The sequence below is a fragment of the Siniperca chuatsi genome, linkage group LG9 (assembly GCF_020085105.1).
Source record: "Siniperca chuatsi isolate FFG_IHB_CAS linkage group LG9, ASM2008510v1, whole genome shotgun sequence".
In the NCBI taxonomy this organism is placed as follows: Eukaryota; Metazoa; Chordata; class Actinopteri; order Centrarchiformes; family Sinipercidae; genus Siniperca; species Siniperca chuatsi.
The window spans coordinates 1,668,134-1,686,533 of NC_058050.1; the positions used below are offsets into that span (position 1 = coordinate 1,668,134).

Below are 18,400 nucleotides of genomic sequence, written 5' to 3' on the forward strand. Positions count from 1 at the left end.
AACTTTGGTGATCCACTGACTTTGCATCTAGCGCCACCATCTGGTCAACATTTTAATTTGTCAAATAATTAGTTTATGGCCAAATACCTGCGACTAAAATGGTGAACATGGTAAACATTATACCTGCTAAACATCAACGTGTTAGCATTGTCATCGTGCGCATGTTAGCATGCTGACATTAGCATTTAGCTCAAAGCACCGCTGTTCCTAAGAACAGCCTCACAGAGCTGCTAACACGGCTGCAGACTCAGTCTAGTCCTGTTAAAATTGTAGTACCAAAAGGATTTGGAGTCAAAATGTCGTTGCACCCTGACAGAGAGCATCCCTCTGGTAAACAATTCAGTCTGGTATATAACCTGACTAATGAAAACAAGCCGGCTGGGATTGTTAGAACAGCTGGATCAATTGCTGGTCGTCAACGAAAATCATTAGATGCTCTGAATACGACACTACAGAACACCTCTGACGGACAAAAAGATATATAAGGGGTCCTGTGTAACACGCACAGCCAATATAATAAACAAACAACACTAAAATATCTCCATGCCGGGAGGTTCCATGGAGATTTATCACTCCAGTACTTCTGCAAATATATTGCTGATGATTTATGGTGTGTGTTTACGTCTGAGAAGTGTTGAAAACAATAAAGTATGTCCCATTCATGTACTGAAGAACATACTGTATATGCACACCAACATGTGCATTTCCACGTAAACAGCTGTACACACACAGGAAAAACGATGGCAGGTAGTTTTGTTTATTAAAACGATACCTAAAGCCGAAGCACGGAAATAGTTCTCCATCAAACTCTTCAGTCAGAGTTGTAGTAAAGAGGAAGTGAGAAGCCTGAGAGGAACACTTAGCTAACGAAGCAGTTATTAATACTGAAAACAGCTGCTGAACCGGCACCACTCCACAGCCAGCAGCTGTTTTCCTAAGACCGCTTCTCTTCTGAAACCTGAAGAACTAATAATTTTACATCTCTACCTGCTTCAGTCTCACCACTCTGTCTGCATTGTCAACTTTCCGAAATCATAAAAACCTAACAAGTGTCCTTGGAACAAGATATTGTTTATAACACAGGCCGTACTGCATAGTGTTAACGCTGGGTGTGACCGTACGGCACGGTTAAGCGTGGGATTGGGGCCACAGTCGCTCCAGGTGCGGCCTAATTAAAGCGAACTGTGGCTGCTGCCGCTTTCTGACCAGCTGACCACAAAACCATCATGTCTGCTGAGAAACACAGCCAGACGACAAATACAGTAACCATTCAGAGTCTATCAGAATCAGAAATACTTTATTGATCCCCGAGGGGGAAACTCTTTCGTTACAGCTGCTCGCTGTCACGTCAGGAATAGAAGTACTAAGCAAATAAAATATAATACAGGTCAGATAAATTAAGTACAAAGTGGATATAAAGTATAAAAGCTAAAATAAGTGTAAGTACCAAAGTGGATTTAGTGGTTAGTGGTTGATAAGTATGTACGGTATAATACAATATAATAACATAAGTAATAGTGCAATAATGAGTGCTGTCAAGTTAAGTGTAGCTTAATAAGATGACTATGAGACGGAGGATATTGCACAGCAGTAATATAAGTATGAATAAATATCAATAAATAGGGAATTTTAAACTGAAAACAGAGTACATTGCACAACAGTATTAACACAGAATATTGCACAACTATCTCAAGTATTGCAGAGATGTTAATGATCAATGTCCAGTTTAGTGACTTCGGGTCATACAGACTGACACTTAGAGGGAGGAGTTAAAGAGTCTGATGGCCACAGGCAGGAATGACTTCCTGTGGCGCTCTGTGGTGCATTCTGGGGTGATGAGTCTTCCGCTGAAGTTGGAAAAAGTAAGACGACGAGCCGGAGCAACGGCAACAGGCAGCATGCACGTTTGCACATGCGCACTAGATGACCTAGACCTACATTATTCAAGAGTTTTAACTCGAATATGCTAAGGTGATGTTCTACATACACCGGTTCCCTGAGGGCGGGTCCAGACTGCGAGCCTGACGGTCATTAGCCCCGCGCTGTGCCTCATGTATTAGCTAAATACCCAGTGATCTTTGAAAAACCCAGAAGGGGGTTTAACAACATTTACTGCTGTTCTGAAGGTATTTGCAGGATCCTCAAAGACTCTTCTGAACATCTGGATGAAAAAATACCAAATAATTCAGCATTTATGTTGAATTTAAATGCTTCGATTTCAACAAACTATTTTTCAAGGTTTGTTTTCCAGAGGATCCGTCGGCTTAGTGAGAAAACAGACAGATTAAGTGCTTCCACGTTGTGGCTTTTGTATATTTTCTTCACCACACAACAGCCTCTAAAAGTCCTTTAAAACGAAACAATCTGAGAAGAAAAAACATCCCTCTTTGGTTCAACCGATCACAACTCAGGTCCGCATTTAGGCCGCAGCCTGTGGCGAGATGCCACAGCAGACGCTGCTTCATTTGAAAGGGTCAAAGGTTATAAAACCGTTTTATAAAAGTGCTTGGTCAAAACAGAAAGTGGTTCAGCAAAATTAAGGAAGCCTGATGACGTAATGACCACTATTTGGTGAGCCACTATTGCTTTTCTTTGTTAGCTTGTCAGCTATTGTAGACAAGTAAAAGGTATTTTTTAGTATTTTGTCCACCCCATTTAGATAAATGAGGGTAGGCTAAATATTAAATTCACCTCTCAATAATACAATTCAACAGCACCACAAACTACATCCTCCAAAATAACCATTTTCAATTATCAACATTGTTGTCTGTTAATTTTCTGATTAACCGATTCTGCAATATTAACGAGAAAAGTCCTTTTAAACTGACAAGCGATGAGCTCAAAAGACTTATTATGAGCGTCAGAAAATATAAAGCACAAGTGTGTGTGATGGTGATGAAGCACTGAGTAAAAACCCGTTGCTCCTGTCAGTGTTAATTAAAGATCTTTTTGTATTTTTCTCTGATAATGGGAGTATTATCATTCCAAAGAAATTGTGTTTTTCCCTACAGCAAGCCCTTTACTCATTTACTTCAACTTACGCAAAAATGGGCCTCACCTTTTTGCGCCCGTCTCATATTGTTCGTGCGCAGTCCTACCTGAGAAGCTGTCGCAGGTTTAGGTCTAGTTTTGACAGCTTGTTTGAAAAGCTGCCACAGGAAGTCAGTGATGCTGCAGGGGAGAAAAATAGAGCTTTCATTTCCAGTTTCTCAGCAAGAGAAAAGTGCAGCTGAGCGAGACGCAGCAGAGGCGGAAGGAGAGTATGAAAGGAGGTCTTTTTACTAAGAAGTGGAGGTGACATCTCCACCACAGAAACACTGCAGGGATGTGTGTTTATCTGTGTGTCAGAGCTGTGTGTGAACTGGTACCGGGGGGGGAGAATCACAACGGCTCTTTGTCTCCTTGGCTGTCACGGCAACACGTCAGCATCTCACACACCAGAGACTGACATCGTTTCTCAACACGTTCAACGAGACACATTATAAATGACATCACCACTGGCCGAGTCACATGATCACTTCCCACTGCACTGAGGAGTGGACATAATAACAGAAACGCCTGCACGTGGTTTATGTGATTCAATACAAAAACAGCCCTGACATGAATATCAACTAAGTAGAAACTACTGAACTGTGGTTGCTTGCTTCAGACAATGTGGGCATGCCCGAACATTAATGCAGAAATAAATCATTGAGTCACTCAGCAGAAAATTAATTGATTATTATTTTGCTAAATCGATAAACTGACAAGTAAATAAAGTAAGTCAGTAAAAATCCCAAATATTCTCCAATATGCTGCTTTTCTTCGATTCATGTAACTAAGTTGAATCTTTTTTCCATTAAAGTTGGAAAGGCTTCGGCAATCGTCTGTGTTTTCAAATTGTCGTAATGTCAGAGAGAAGCAGCTGTGCAGCACTACATGTATAAACAAGACTGACGCAGACTTCACAAAATTTCACAAAAATAACAGTATTTTCTCAAAGTGTGAGAAACAGGAGGTGTAACCAACGTACACAGCAGCTCTGGATTGGATCTATCCAATCGTAAACAGCACGGCATCATTAACAGCTCAGCGTTAATTATCTACTTATCAGATTTAATATTTTACCATCAGAATTTGAGTATTTTCATAACTTTAAAAAAAGTTCCAGTGTGAAACATTTAGGAGCAGCTACTGGCTGAAATAGAATACAATATTCATAAGTATGTTTTCATTAGTGTATAATCGCCTGAAAATAAGAATCCTTGTGTTTTCGTTACCTTAGAATCAGCCCTACTCTACAGAGGGAGCGGGTCCCCTTCCACGGAGGCCGCCATGTTGCACCGCCATGTTTCTACAGTAGCCCAGAACGGACAAACCAAACAGCGGCTCTAGATACGGCCACCGTAGTTTCCCCTCCACTCTTTGAAGGGGAGGGCGAGGCGAGCGGGATTCAAATGGTTGCAAACTGCAGTTTCACCGCACGTGTCTCCTTGATTTATTAAGTAAACTGAAGTCAATAAAGAAGCAGAGTTTCCTGCGCTGATTAACATCACGTTCATTGTTTTTTGTGTCTCCTTCCCTTCACAGCAGTAAAGTAGAAGCAGCTGGAAGCTGCTAACTGTCATACAGTAAGACAGCAGAGCTTAGGCTGTTTGATATTATGAATGATTATATTATGTTTAGGACGTTACTAGTGGATTACCACAGCAGACTAAGTAGGATTTTAATACAAGTCATAAATTCTGGGAACTTGTGATGGACCTAAAAAAATTGTCAGTAATGAAAATTATTGTTAGTTGCAGCCCTATTTAAAATGCAGATCCACTAATAAATGCTAAAAAGCTCTATCTGTATTTAAGTCAACAGCAACTTCTCTTGTAAAAAACTTTCACTACAAGACGTTCAGCTTCAAACAGCTAGTTTTATTAATATTTGTCTCAGAGGTGATTTTAAGAGCTTTTCTGTTGAGACAGAAGATGCAGAAGCTAAGTTTGTGGCTGTAACAGAGACGTAGGAGAAACACCCACACAGGAAAAACCAGAGACCTAAAACTACTTCGGAATAAGACGTATAATAATAATGAGCAATATTACTTTTGCTTGAGAAATGTCACAGCAGCTGTTCTTGGAAACTGCAGGTGAAGAGATGAGTAAACCCGGCTGGTTTCGTCACCGACATCACTTTAAAAAAAAAAGCAAAGAAAAGCCTTTGTTTACGTAACAACTTCCTTTCCAAGCGGAAATCTTTTAGTTTCGATGTCTCTCATCACTTGTGTTGTTTAGTGAAGCGTTACTTTGGGCTTCCTGCAGTGTTGGAAGTCAGAGTGTCTTCAACTATTTTTATTTCAAGCAACAAAACAACACGTTTTGGGGAATTCCACCAGTGATGGACTCATCGCCTCATCCAAACCGCATGTAAATGGAGGTGGAACAAGACGCACATTTAATCTCTCTCTGCAGGTTTCACCCGCTGCAGTCTTTACTTTATTCTGACGCCTTCACTTCACACTTGTGTTGAAAGTGATACGGAAATGTGACATTTACGTAAAAGTAACCAAAGTGCTTATTCAGACGTGAGACCGTCAGATTAAATATCCCTTGTAAATGCGTTTAACAAAATACAGAGTATCGTTCGCTGATAACAGAATATGGTGTCTTCAGTTCTGCAGGCTGTGGTGACTGTCCTTCCCGCTCTGTTGTCCTGAACTGGACTCGGTGTCTGGAGGAGGTCTGGGGTCTCGGTCCAGGCCGTCTCAGAAATGCTAAAATCAGGTTCGGCTATTTAAAGCCTCCTCAGTGAACTCAGACCGCTGGGACAGTTTGTGAAGCTCGTTAAACTAAGGGCGAGCTCCAGGGAACCAAATGTTTCCAGTAGCAACACTTCACCGTCTCCGCAGTAAACAGTAATTATCATTCAGCAGCGAGCGGAGGCCTCGTCTGCAGCAGAGCAGGATTATTACAGACAGACACAGAAAGCAGAGCTGAAAGTGGAGGAGCTGAAACGACTGCAGACTCCTGAAGGAGATTTAAAATATCTGGAGTCTATATTTAGTCCGTCCACAGAGCGCCGGCCGGCTCACTTTATGAACAGCAGCATCAGGAGGACTGAGAGGACACACAGCCGCTTTCCAAAATTATTTCACATGTGATGATGCCACATTCACGACGTAATCAACAACCGGAGGAACAAACAAACACAGCGTGAAGAACAAGCTCATAGACACATCAACAGTAATATTTATAGATTTAACACTTGTGGTCTTCTGTGTATTTTCATGCGTTTTAAAGTGCTGTTCAATTTAAAACCTGTCTGCATTTATAATTAAACTATATGTACTGTGTCTTCTGTTGTTTCTCACTAATCGCTACACTAGAGGAAATATTACTAAACATTTATAACAAAAACAGTATTATTAAAACATTTCTTTTAAAAAGTTAAAAAATAGTTAAAAACCTGACTACCCAAAAATTGTTTAAATAATATTTTTACACATTTCTTCAAGTGTATCACGACATAAGTATTAAGTATTTAGATAATGTTTTTTTATGTAATTAGACAATAAGAGTTTTACGATTAGGTACCTGCAATCCAAATTTTCCAAGTTGAATTTAAACCACACAGAGTCTGCAGCCATGCGAGGCCGTACTTAGACACAGCGGCGCTTTGAGCTAAATGCTAACATCTGCATGCTAACATGCTCACAATGACAACGCTAACATGCTGATATTTAGGAGGTATCATGTTTACCATGTTTACCCTCTTAGTTTAGCGTGTTAGCATGCTAACATTTACTAATTAGCACTAAACACAAAGTACAGCTGAGGCTGATGGTGGCGCTAGACGAGAAGTCAGCGGATCGCTAAAGCCTTTAGGGTTCATCCTCTGGGGATCATGAATGTCTGCACAAGAGTTTGGGCCGATCCATCCAGTCGTTGAGATATTTCAGTCGTGCCCGAAGTGGCGCACTGACTGACAGCTATTCATAACAAGCAGGGATAGTCAAGGGTCTTATATCTTCTTTTAACATATAGTATTTACATATTTCGTTGTTATTTGCTGATAAAAACGTAATTTAAAAAGAAAGTAATGAGCCACACATCCTTCACACATCTCATCTTGTGATTAATGTAGTGACGAGATGACGGCCTAAACCTTAGACACACTCATTCAATAAATAAATAAATGACAACTGCTGTGTGAAATACTTTCTCTGCTCTTTTCCCGTGAAGATTAATGTTTTTTCATAAAAAAAAGTGTATTTAAAAAGGTGGGCCGCCTCCGCTAGAAAACAATGTGAGAAACCCTGATGAGAAAAATACAGTAGATCTGATTTCTGTATTCATATGGTCTCTGAACTGCACTGAATGTAAAACTAAAGAGTAATATATTACAGCATATACAGATGGGGACAAATTAAAAAGTAAAAAACCTGAATATAAAAGAGTTGAGAAAAATATAAAATGCAGATGCTTCCGTTAGTGGTGCGGGAAATAAACTGATTCTTAGATGCATCGCGATTCTCTCTCTTCAAAGATTACGTCTTAATGCAGAAAAGTCAATCAAAAGACAGTGAGAACAAATAAATCACGTATAAAAATCAAAAATACGGATGCATTAAGATGCATCGATAATCATTTTATTATCGCATCACAGCCCTCTGAATCGTGAGGTGCCTGGAGATTCCCACCCCTAGCTCCCCTGCACCAGCGCTCAGGTGAGGATGAAAACTATGCGGATAAAATGCTCCGGCCTTCAGTCACCAGATCTCAGCCCAGTTTCACACCTGTGGAAGGTTTTGGACCAACGTGTAAGACAACGTGTCCACCACCATCTCCGTAAGACCAAATTATATAAATATAAACTTTCATCTTCAAATCTATTTCGTGATGTTTGTGACTGTCGCTGACGCTGTATGTCCTTTTGTTTTGGTTTGATCACCTGATTAAATAAAGGTTTGTATATATAAATGAGGGAATAGAGCTCCACAGACTTGGCAAGCAGCACTGAAGCTGTTCTGGAGGCTCGTGGAGGCCGGACTCTAACACACTAACACACTTCAGGTTGGTTTTTCCTTTCATTTGTCACCCATCTGTATATATATAGTCTTGAGATGGAGGACAGAGTCAGAGAAGACAGGTGTCAGATGCAAAGATGGATGACTGTACAGACTGCTGCAGAGGGATTTCAATGGACATCCTGAAACTGAATCTCAGCACATAAACCCTGTGTGTGTGTGTGTGTGTGTGTGTGTGTGTGTGTGTGTCAGGATGCAGGTCAAGGTGGCTGGTGGAGGTTTGCAACATCAGCAATAAGCTGGAAGGCAGTGGTGGTGGAAGTATTCAGATCCTTACTTCAGTATAAGCATGTAAGTATAATCAGTGCAGCGTCCCTGTGGCTGCTGTGCTGTTATATATTCTATCATCAGGTTATTATTCCTCGTGCATTAATGTAAAGCAGGATGTTTTTCGATCGATTGTTCGGTCTGTAAAACTCGTGAAAACGGTGAGAAACGCCGTCACGACGACCCAGAGCCCAAAGCGACGCCTTCACCGTGTCGTCGTGTCCGACCGACAGTCCGAAGCTCGACGTTATTAACAAACATCACAGTTATTACAGTCGTTCAGAGGAAAAGCAGCAGATCTGCACATCTGAGGAGCTGCAGCCAGGAAGTGATTTTTTCTGTATGCCGTTGTAGATACTGTATGTGCAAATACAAAAACTTAACTGAACTATATTGGTCTACATTTTTAAAGAAATCCAGTTCATTGAAAAAAAAAAAGTAACTGAATAAAAGCATTAGCCTTACACATAAATGACATTTCTGTAATATGGATGTGTGTGTTGAGTGAAGTCGTATGTTGTAGAAATAAATGAGATGTTGTATACGAGTGAATTTGGCAGAACAGGGAGAAAACACCGAGCAATATTCTCTCACAGATGGCGACTGAGGACGGAGGCCGGCTGCTGGCCAACATGACCGAGGGCTACTGAACACACACACGCACACCCACCCACACACACACTATTTTCACTTTCAAGTCATTCTGCAGATGATCTCATTCAAAGTCACATACAACGAGGCAAACACATCAGAGGTCAGAAGTCACAGGACCACAATGGGTGACGACGCCGGTCAAAGCTTTCCTTCCAAAGACTGTCACACAACTGATTTTCTCACTCTGTTGCACTGGCTGACATGTTCCTTCATCACCACGAACACACACACTGTAGTTTATTCTGACTCAGCCCCACACACACCGTCCTGCTGCCCCAAACACTCACTACAGCACCACATGTGGATTCATCCGCCGCTGGAAATAGTCCCCAACAGATGCACTATTTCCTCCTGTTAGTCTGATAAAAAAAAAAGTACAGTGAGCAGCTGTTTGAGGAAACTACTGAAAATGAAACTATATATTTGTGAGCTGTTTTTAAAGATTTTTCAGCAGGAACCAATGAGCTCGGAGCTGAGAGCCGAAGACAGGAAGTCAGACGGTACTGAGAGACGGAGCGACATGTTGGGATTTGTTGACAGTAATTAAAATATAAACCAACACCTGATTTATCCTTTAAAAAAGCTCCAGTGTGAAACATTTAGGAGCAGCTGTCGGCAGAAATGGAATACAATATTCATAAGTGTGTTTTCATTAATGTGTAATCACCTGAAAATAAGAATTGTTGTGTTTTCGTTACCTTAGAATAAGCCCTTTATATCTACAGAGGGAGCGGGTCCCCTTCCACGGAGGCCGCCATGTTGCACCGCCATGTTTCTACGGTAGCCCAGAACGGACAAACCAAACAGCGGCTCTAGATACGGCCACCGTAGTTTCCCCTCCACTCTTTGAAGGGGAGGGCGAGGCGAGCGGGATTCAAATGGTTGCAAACTGCAGTTTCACCGCTAGATGGCGCTAAATCCTCCACACTGGACCTTTAAATTTCCACTCATTCAGAAAAGAAACTGAAAACAAAAGGCCTCGCACTTCTTACAATGTGATAAAAACTGAGAATACTGTTGCCTTACTTTGTGTGCACGCCCGTCAGGAAATATTCATGACATACAATATTAGAAATTCTTTAAGGGCGTGTTGAGGTCCTCAGAGAGTTGTGAACTTTTAGGAGCCCCTGTTTGTCCAAATGAATAACTCTCCTTGTAGGTTGTTACGTAATCTCAATGAACGCAGCACGGGAGGAATGTAGAGGAGCGGGTCTGCAGGAGAGGCTCTAGAGATTTAAAAGGTTGATTTTATAGTTTGTGTTTCCTCCCACAGAACAGAGACATGCAAGGTAGCTGAACTGCAAAACCGTCTACGCTGCCTCTCTCCCAGTGCATGCTGGGACATGCTGCAGCCCCCTGCGACCCTGAACGGGACCATCTGGGACTGAAAGTGGACGGATAGATGTTGGGTTGGATTGCAAGTGTTGCTGTTCATCATCTGTATGAGTCAGTGTTGAACTGAAGGACTGTTTAGGGGAGACCAGCCTGCTTTTTATAAGTCTGACTCCGAATGTCAGCTGTTGCATTAAAAACAGGCGCGGCACGACGAAGGCTGAACACGACGCTGTGCTACAGCACTACCAGCATGGAGAAGTTTGTGAAAGTAAACTGACAAGTGAACCTACAGCCAGTGGTGGAAGAAGTATTCAGATCCTTCTTACATTAGTAAAAGTAGCAATACCACACTGAAAATACTCCACTATACGTAAAAGTCCTGCACGTAAACATCTTATCCTGGTTTCCGAAACCTGGATATGCTACCTGGAGTACTCCATAGAAACCAGGATACCGTGGCATGTAAACCACAGGCTGGACACTGTAATGATCACGTACACAGGGAGATGAATAACCAGGTTTTTTCATGTTCCTTGTGAACGCCGTATCTCCATATATGATCAGAAACAGGATAAGACTTAAAACCAGGATACTAGTGCGCGTGTAAACACACTCAATGAGAACAAGTAAATTGTGAGTAAGCAGCTAACGAGTCTCGCTTCCTGCTCATCTCTGCTGAGAGCCGCACATGCTCAGCACCGATCGGGCGGGACGTTTTCGCAAATCAGCGTTTTCTCGTGTGAGCTCCGACCAGCTGAGCAGCTTTTTTTTAAAAACATCTGGCTGTCGACAGTCACAAGCAGGAAGTGCTCTGCTGAACATATGTCTCTGCCAACCAGTAAAATGTAAATCTGACCATGAAACCCGTCAGTTTAAACGCCGCCTGGACCGGCAAGTGTTACCGCCATCTCCAAACGCCTGCTAGTTTTCATTACATTCTTCTGCGTTTGTTTAAAATTTGTCATTACCAAAAACAAAAACTAAAAAAAAGGTTTTAATTAGGCTGCTGAAAATGTCTGGCCCATCTGCATTTCCTGGTTTTAAAATCTGGCCCAGTTGAATTTGTAATCCAACAGCCCTGGTTTAGGCTGTGGACGGGGATCTTTACAAACAGGACCTGAGAATGTGGACGCATGTCCTTCTCTTGTAAACAGCTTGTCTGGATGAAGTGAGTGCAAGCCCCCCTCTGATGGGAATAACATCAAAACCAAACAGTTTCTTTCCTCAGGGGCCTCTAAAGGGTCCTCCATTATCACAGTCACAGGACACTCCTCCTGCACAGAGTCTTCACTCTGCAGCGACAAATTCTTTACAAGAGGCGACACGTCCTCCTCTCAGCGTTATCTCAGGTATCCTGCTGTCTGCCAAACACAAATATGGCTTACAGCGTTCAGTGTGTGTTTGACGCGTCACCGTGTATCACACAGCGTCTGCCAGCAAACTGTTGACTTCGGTCTGAATCAGAGAGGAAACTTACATACGCTTAAGATTCACACGGGCCAATCACCAGTAAACAGGAGCCTGCGAATCAAGTCACAAGACTTTTTGTAGGTGAGTACTTGAACGTCACAGCAGATCTGATTCCAGTTTCTGTGAGCCGCGGAGCAGATGTTGTATCTAGCGGGAGAGTCGAGTAGGACTGCACGTGGAAAGGACCCTGCAGCAATGTGTTACTGTCGCAAATCCACCAAACACAGCGACAGCAGAGCAATTTTACAGACTCAACAAATAATCAGCAGTGAAAATAACTTAACTGCAGCCCTGGACCGGACACGCAAACATGTTCCTGACTGTGCTTCAAAGTCCATTCTTGACCTTGGACACACTAGTTGACAAAGTGTCCACTGAGTAGCTGTCCAGGAGCTTTAAATCATGTCTTAGCAGATGGGGTTGCTCACTTGCCGTGGGAGTGTAGACTGTAAACGGACCATGAGGCGAGACTGTTTTGTAGCTAGTGTTAAAACTTTAAAGTAACCTGCAGGTAAATTTGTACGAAGATGATTCAATTAATAATTTCTGCAACAGAAAAGACACCGCGTACGTCATACAGCGAGTTCTAATATGTCTTCTAAACTGGGTGAATGAGAGGCGTGCTGTTGTTGTTGCTGGTTAAATATTGGCAGTGATGTCTGATGTGTTGAACGCTGCGAGCGGTAAAAGGCCTCCAGAGGAAAATAAACTGCCTGTTTCTGCAGACGGACGGCCCGTAACTCACTGAGGCAACGCACCGCCGCCATGAGAACCAGAGCAGAGGTGGAAGCAGCACTCAGACCTTCTACTTCAGTAAAAGTACCGACACCACAGTGCTGAAATACTCTGCTACAAGTCAAAGTCCTGCATTCAAAGTGTTACTTGAGTAAAAGTACAAAAGTATCTGCATCAAAATATACTTGAAGTACCAAAAGTAAAAGGACTCATTATGCAGAACGGCCCCTTTCAGGACAATTTATATTATTGATGCATTCCTGTGTTCATCACTTTAATGTTGCAGCAGGTGAAAGTCATTATAACATATATACATATACATATATATATATATATATATATATATATATATATATATACATACATACATACATACATACATATATATATATATACATATATATATATATATATATATATATATATATACATATACATATATATATATACATACATACATATATATATATATATATATATATATATATATATATATATATATATACATATATATATATATATATATATATATATATATATATATATATATACATACATATATATATATATATATATATATATATATATATATATATATATATATATATATATATATATATATATATATATATATATATATATATATATATATATTTCTCTTGTGAATTTCCCCTGAGGATCAATAAAGTCTTATCTTAACATGTAATAATACATCATATTTGTTGATAATATTTTGTATTACTAATCTGAATCTGCAAAATAACTAGCAGCTAAAGTTATTAAATATCCCTCTGAGATGTAGTGGAGTCAAGGTATAGAGTAGCAGAAAGTACAAGTACCTCAAAGTAGTACTTAAGTACCGTGCCTGAGTAAATGTACCGGTTACTGTCCGCCGCTGCAGAGGAGAGGAAGTGTCAGCTTACCTGTTTCCTCTCTTTCTCACTTTGTTTTATGTCACTGCCTGTTTAGCATTTAATGCTGTCTTTTATTCTATAAGGCACTTTAATATAATAAAATAACGTTTCCAAAAATTTTCATTGTATTAATATTGACTGGACGCTGACACAGTATCTGCGCATGAAGGCTGAAACATCTGAAATATCAGAATTGCAATTTTCACTTCCACTAGCAGGTTTTCTGAGGAAGACTCCAAATATCAGCATGACGGTCTGAACTCCGTCACTGCAGCACATCTACTCCACTTGCTGTTTCTTCACAGAATAATAAAAATAATAAATAAATAAATAAAAGCGTCTTTCTGAGAGATGAAAATGGATTTCACAGAGACTCTGAGACGTTAGTAACAGCTGACTGAACACAACCGCACGACGATGAAAACTGATTTTAACGGACAGTTCAGCACACAGACACTGAAACACACAGTCAAGTAAGTTTGTCTTCAGCCCGCTGACAGTTTGAGCATCAAACTCGTCGCTAAAGTCGCGCTGGTCTGCAGGTGTGGGACGCGTGACCGGTCTTTGTGTTCACATCTCATCATACAGACAGACTCAAATTACAGAAAGACTGTTCACACCAGACTCTCAGCTGTAACTCAGAGATGAGACACTGTAAATGTCTCGCAGCTAGTTGGCAAAACATAAATAAATAAATAAATAAATAAATAAATAAAGAACGGTCAATAAACTTGTGGCTAAACAGCTGCAAAGCCACAATCTCTGGCTGTTCCATGCAAATAAAATCCACCGTTAACAGCTAATTACAAAAGGAGTTATACGCTACGTCTATCTAGCTTCCCGCACGTTAACGAAGAACTCCGTTTTCTGCCGCTTATCATCAGGGGTCGGCTCGCAGCGGCAGCTCCCCAGCGTGTTCCGGGTCCTACCCCGGGGTCTCCGGCCAGCTGGACCTAACCGGAAAACCTCACCCAGGAGGATCCGGGTCAGATGCCTGACCCGCCTCGACTGGCTCCTTTTGGCCACTACAACCTCCTCCTTCTTCTTTCGGTCACGACCCAAAGCTCGTGGCCGCAGGTGAGGGTCGGAACAAAGATCGCCCGGTAATTTAAAAAGCTTTGCCAGTTGAAGACGTCCGTATGCTTCAAAAGAAGTTCCTGTCGGATCGTCCAACAGCGTCTGACATTTTCTGCAACTGTCTGAAACTGACAGTCCGTCAATCAGGCCCACTTTACACCGTGACAGACTGCTTTGAACCCCTCTCTCTCTCCACAACTACCTCCGTCACCTTTCATGTGAACAACCGAGCGCGACACCACAAACGTCTTCGAGGAGAGAAAAAGATAATCCAAGCCAAACATCAAGGCACTCATCAGCCTCACTAGAAGATGTTTAGCTTTGCAAAGATCGCGGCGAACGGCCGGCATTTATAAAGGCGCTGGAGCAACTCGGGGTTCGGTGTCTTGCTCGAGGACGGGAAGAGCCGGGGATCGAACCGCCAACCTCCAGCTCCGGCTCGCGAGCCGCAGCTGGAGCTGTGCAAGGCGCCGAGCTGCAGGACGGTACGCGATGATATACCGTGAGCTGCTGCTCGGACACAAAGAGTAAAGAATCGAATTATGCAAGAAAGAAAATGACAAATATAATATTTATTTTAGTCTCTGTCCATATTACCAATATTTCAGTCTGCCTTGGAATAACCCGAATTTCATTTTCAGTTTCATTTTGAAAAGTAGGTTTATTTTGCTTCAACAAACTTATTTTTGGTTTCGGGTTTCGTTGACTACTTGAACCCTGGAAAACCTTCTCCTCCTCGCAGCAGGTTCACGATGCCGTTTGTGTTTGACCCTCCGGCAGAAAACTGCAGCGACAGGGGCTGAAGACCGGCTGCAGGATGGACGCATCAGACAGACAGGCAGACATCACGCAGACAGACAGGCTGACATCAGGCAGGCAGACATCACGCAGACAGACAGGCTGACATCAGGCAGGCAGACATCACGCAGACAGACATCACGCAGACAGACAGGCAGACAGACAGGCAGACATCACGCAGGCAGACATCACGCAGACAGACAGGCAGACAGGCAGGCAGACATCACGCAGACAGACAGACAGGCAGACAGACAGGCAGACAGACAGGCAGACATCACGCAGGCAGACATCACGCAGGCAGACATCACGCAGGCTGACATCACGCAGGCAGACAGGCTGACATCACGCAGACAGACAGGCTGACATCACGCAGACAGACATCAGGCAGACAGACAGGCAGACATCAGGCAGGCAGACATCACGCAGACAGACAGGCAGACATCAGGCAGGCAGACACCAGGCAGACAGACATCAGGCAGGCAGACAGACAGGCAGACATCAGGCAGACAGACAGGCAGACATCAGGCAGACAGACAGGCTGACAGTCCACTGAAACTCCACACAGTCTGCAGGAAGGTCTGATGCAGAGCTGCACTGCAACAAACAGGCCGGAGCAGCTGCTGGAGATACAAACCTGAACCCCCACCCCCTTCAACTCAAGGGGCGGGAGGAGGGGGGTTCCATTATCGGACACGGTTTTACTCAATATTAACTCACTTTATTTCCAACAACGTTCATCCCTTTAAAAACCATCCGCGAGCAAACCTGCTGTGAACGCGGTCCGTGCGTTAACGTGCTCTGCGTCAGTGCGCCTGCGGCCGCAACGCGCTGAAGCCCCCAGCTGCCTGGTTCCATTATCGGACGCAGACCCTTCTGCGTGCCCGGTCCTCCTCCGCGTCTCGTCCGGTTTCGTGCATTCGCCGTTGCAATGCGACTCAACCGGGGGAGCCGACTGCTCTCCTCCCACGCCTGCACGGTTTGAAACCGCAACGAACGGAGGAGAAATATATTTTTAAAATTCCCCAAAACATGTGCGGGCGGAGTAGCTAGCTAACGTCACCGATACTCACACACACACACACACACACACACGCATTAAAACCGAAACCACACCGAGCTTGTGTGCTCTTAAACTCCGCTGTTTTGACATTAAAAGTATTTCGGGGAGAAACACGAAAGGAAGCGCTCCGGTGGGAGGCGTGTCCGATAACGGGCGCACCGAGGTTACCGTTAAACGACGTGCCTTTAAACGTTTGCTAGCTTCCCTGCGTTAGCTTGCTAAACCAGGCGGGCTAGTTCCACCCGTTACGGCTACCGGGTTCGTTTATAAGACGAATAAAGTCGGCAGAGGTGTAATAATATCGCTCGTACCTTGTTGTCTCTGCTGGTTTTCCCCACAGATCACTGGAAGGATCATGTTCAGGTCATCCTCTCACATGTGACGTCCATGTTTGCCGTCTGCGCTGAGCCGCGGTCAAGTTATAAACAACAACACCCGCTGCTTCCGGTGACGACCTTCAAAATAAAGGTCTTGTTTGAGAATGACGCACGTTTCTGAACGACGGAAAGTAGCTCCGTACAATAGACTGGTAGAAGGATGCTGAGGCTGGAGCTGCCAGGCAGGAGGTCTAGAGGAAGACCAAAGAGGAGATTCATGGATGTAGTGAGAGAGGACATGAAGCTAATTGGTGTGAGTGAAGAGGACGCAGAGGACAGGGTTAGATGGAGGCACATGATTCGCTGTGGCGACCCCTGAAAGGGAACAGCCGAAAGGAGAAGAAGCTCAGTACAAATTCTAAGTAATTGTGTATTTGGGTATTTCCATTGCATGCTTATTTATGCTTCTGCTCTGCTTCATCTCAGAGGCAAATATTGTACTTTTTACTACATCTGTCTGACTTTATAGAGAGACTATATCTGATCTCCATGTATGCATGAGTAGTGCAATGAAGGGTAGAAAGTTTTTTTGTAAAAAAAGCTTCTTTAAGATGCACAGAATAGTGTGACCGAGCGTCCCGAGCTCATCTGACTGTAAAAACTTAATAAGGAAACAATAAAACGGGCCCAAACTTCTGAATTTAAACATTGTTATTTAGTTAGAACATATTTGTCGTAACACAGCACACTAAATAAAACCCCCTCCCCTTGACTCTCACTCAGTCGTCCCTCCCGGCTCCCTTACAGTCAAGATGGCGGCGAAGATAACAAAAACAGGGATTTATTCAAATCGCATCGCGCCGAACTTTGGTGGATCAGAACGTATCGGGTGTGAAATGAATCTGCAGCTGCTCCGGTTCAAGATGAGACCAAACTTTTCCAAATGCCAAAATGTGGCCTGTGAAACATCTGCAGCAGTAAAATGCAACACACACATGAATGCAGCAGGAATATGAATCCAGAAACATCAGATATAATAAAACACTGACAGGAGCGTCTTACTGCACAGGGACGACTCTCACTGTCACACTTTAAGTAACTTTAGCTGATTATACTTCATACTTTTACTGCAGTAAAGGATCTGAACACTTCCTCCTCCACATACAGTTCTACTGCTATTTTATATTACTTCATTGCATAGATTTATAGGCATTAAAGACATTTGTTCATACATCACCTGCATTTGACCTTTAGCTGGATCGCCCCCTCCAGTGTTTAATGATCTGACTTTTAGTAATAATAATAATAATAATAGTAGTTTATTTGTATAGAACAAAGTTAACATTTATAAAACTATAGAAAAAATCAAGTGAACAGTAAAAGGTTCAGATCGAACAGCAGGTACGAGCATTTCAAAGGGCAAGAATGAACTTTCAGTCTCAGAAGTGCAGAAGTATTATCATCAAAATGTAACTCAGTATTAAAAGTCAGTGTACCTGAAAAGTCCCTTTCAGATTGTTATATAATTATGTTCATTATACAGTTTCATTTTTACTACTGATGCATTAACATGTAAGCAGAATTTCATTGAAATTAAACCGCTTTATATACTGTAAAGTAGTTAAATCTCTTGTTTGAGATCAATGTTTTTTTCGACCTGACAAATAAATAAAAAACATTTTAATGATCCAAACTCATTCAGAAGAAACAGAGAGGA

At 42.5% G+C, this 18,400-nt stretch overlaps 1 protein-coding gene across 2 annotated transcripts in view; it reads right to left on the bottom strand.

Annotated features, from left to right (window-relative positions):
* The window catches only part of LOC122881857 (DENN domain-containing protein 4B-like), a 57,424-nt gene extending 40,603 nt beyond the window's left edge, over window positions 1–16,821 (bottom strand). Inside the window, exon 1 of one of the 2 annotated variants that reach the window (XM_044208530.1) lies at window positions 16,678–16,821. The gene's annotated coding sequence lies outside the window, so the exon portion shown is untranslated. Of the gene's footprint in view, window positions 1–16,071; window positions 16,249–16,677 lie in introns of those variants that run through there. The other variant, XM_044208531.1, reaches the window with a different exon arrangement.
* Between the last annotated feature and the right edge of the window lie 1,579 nt (window positions 16,822–18,400).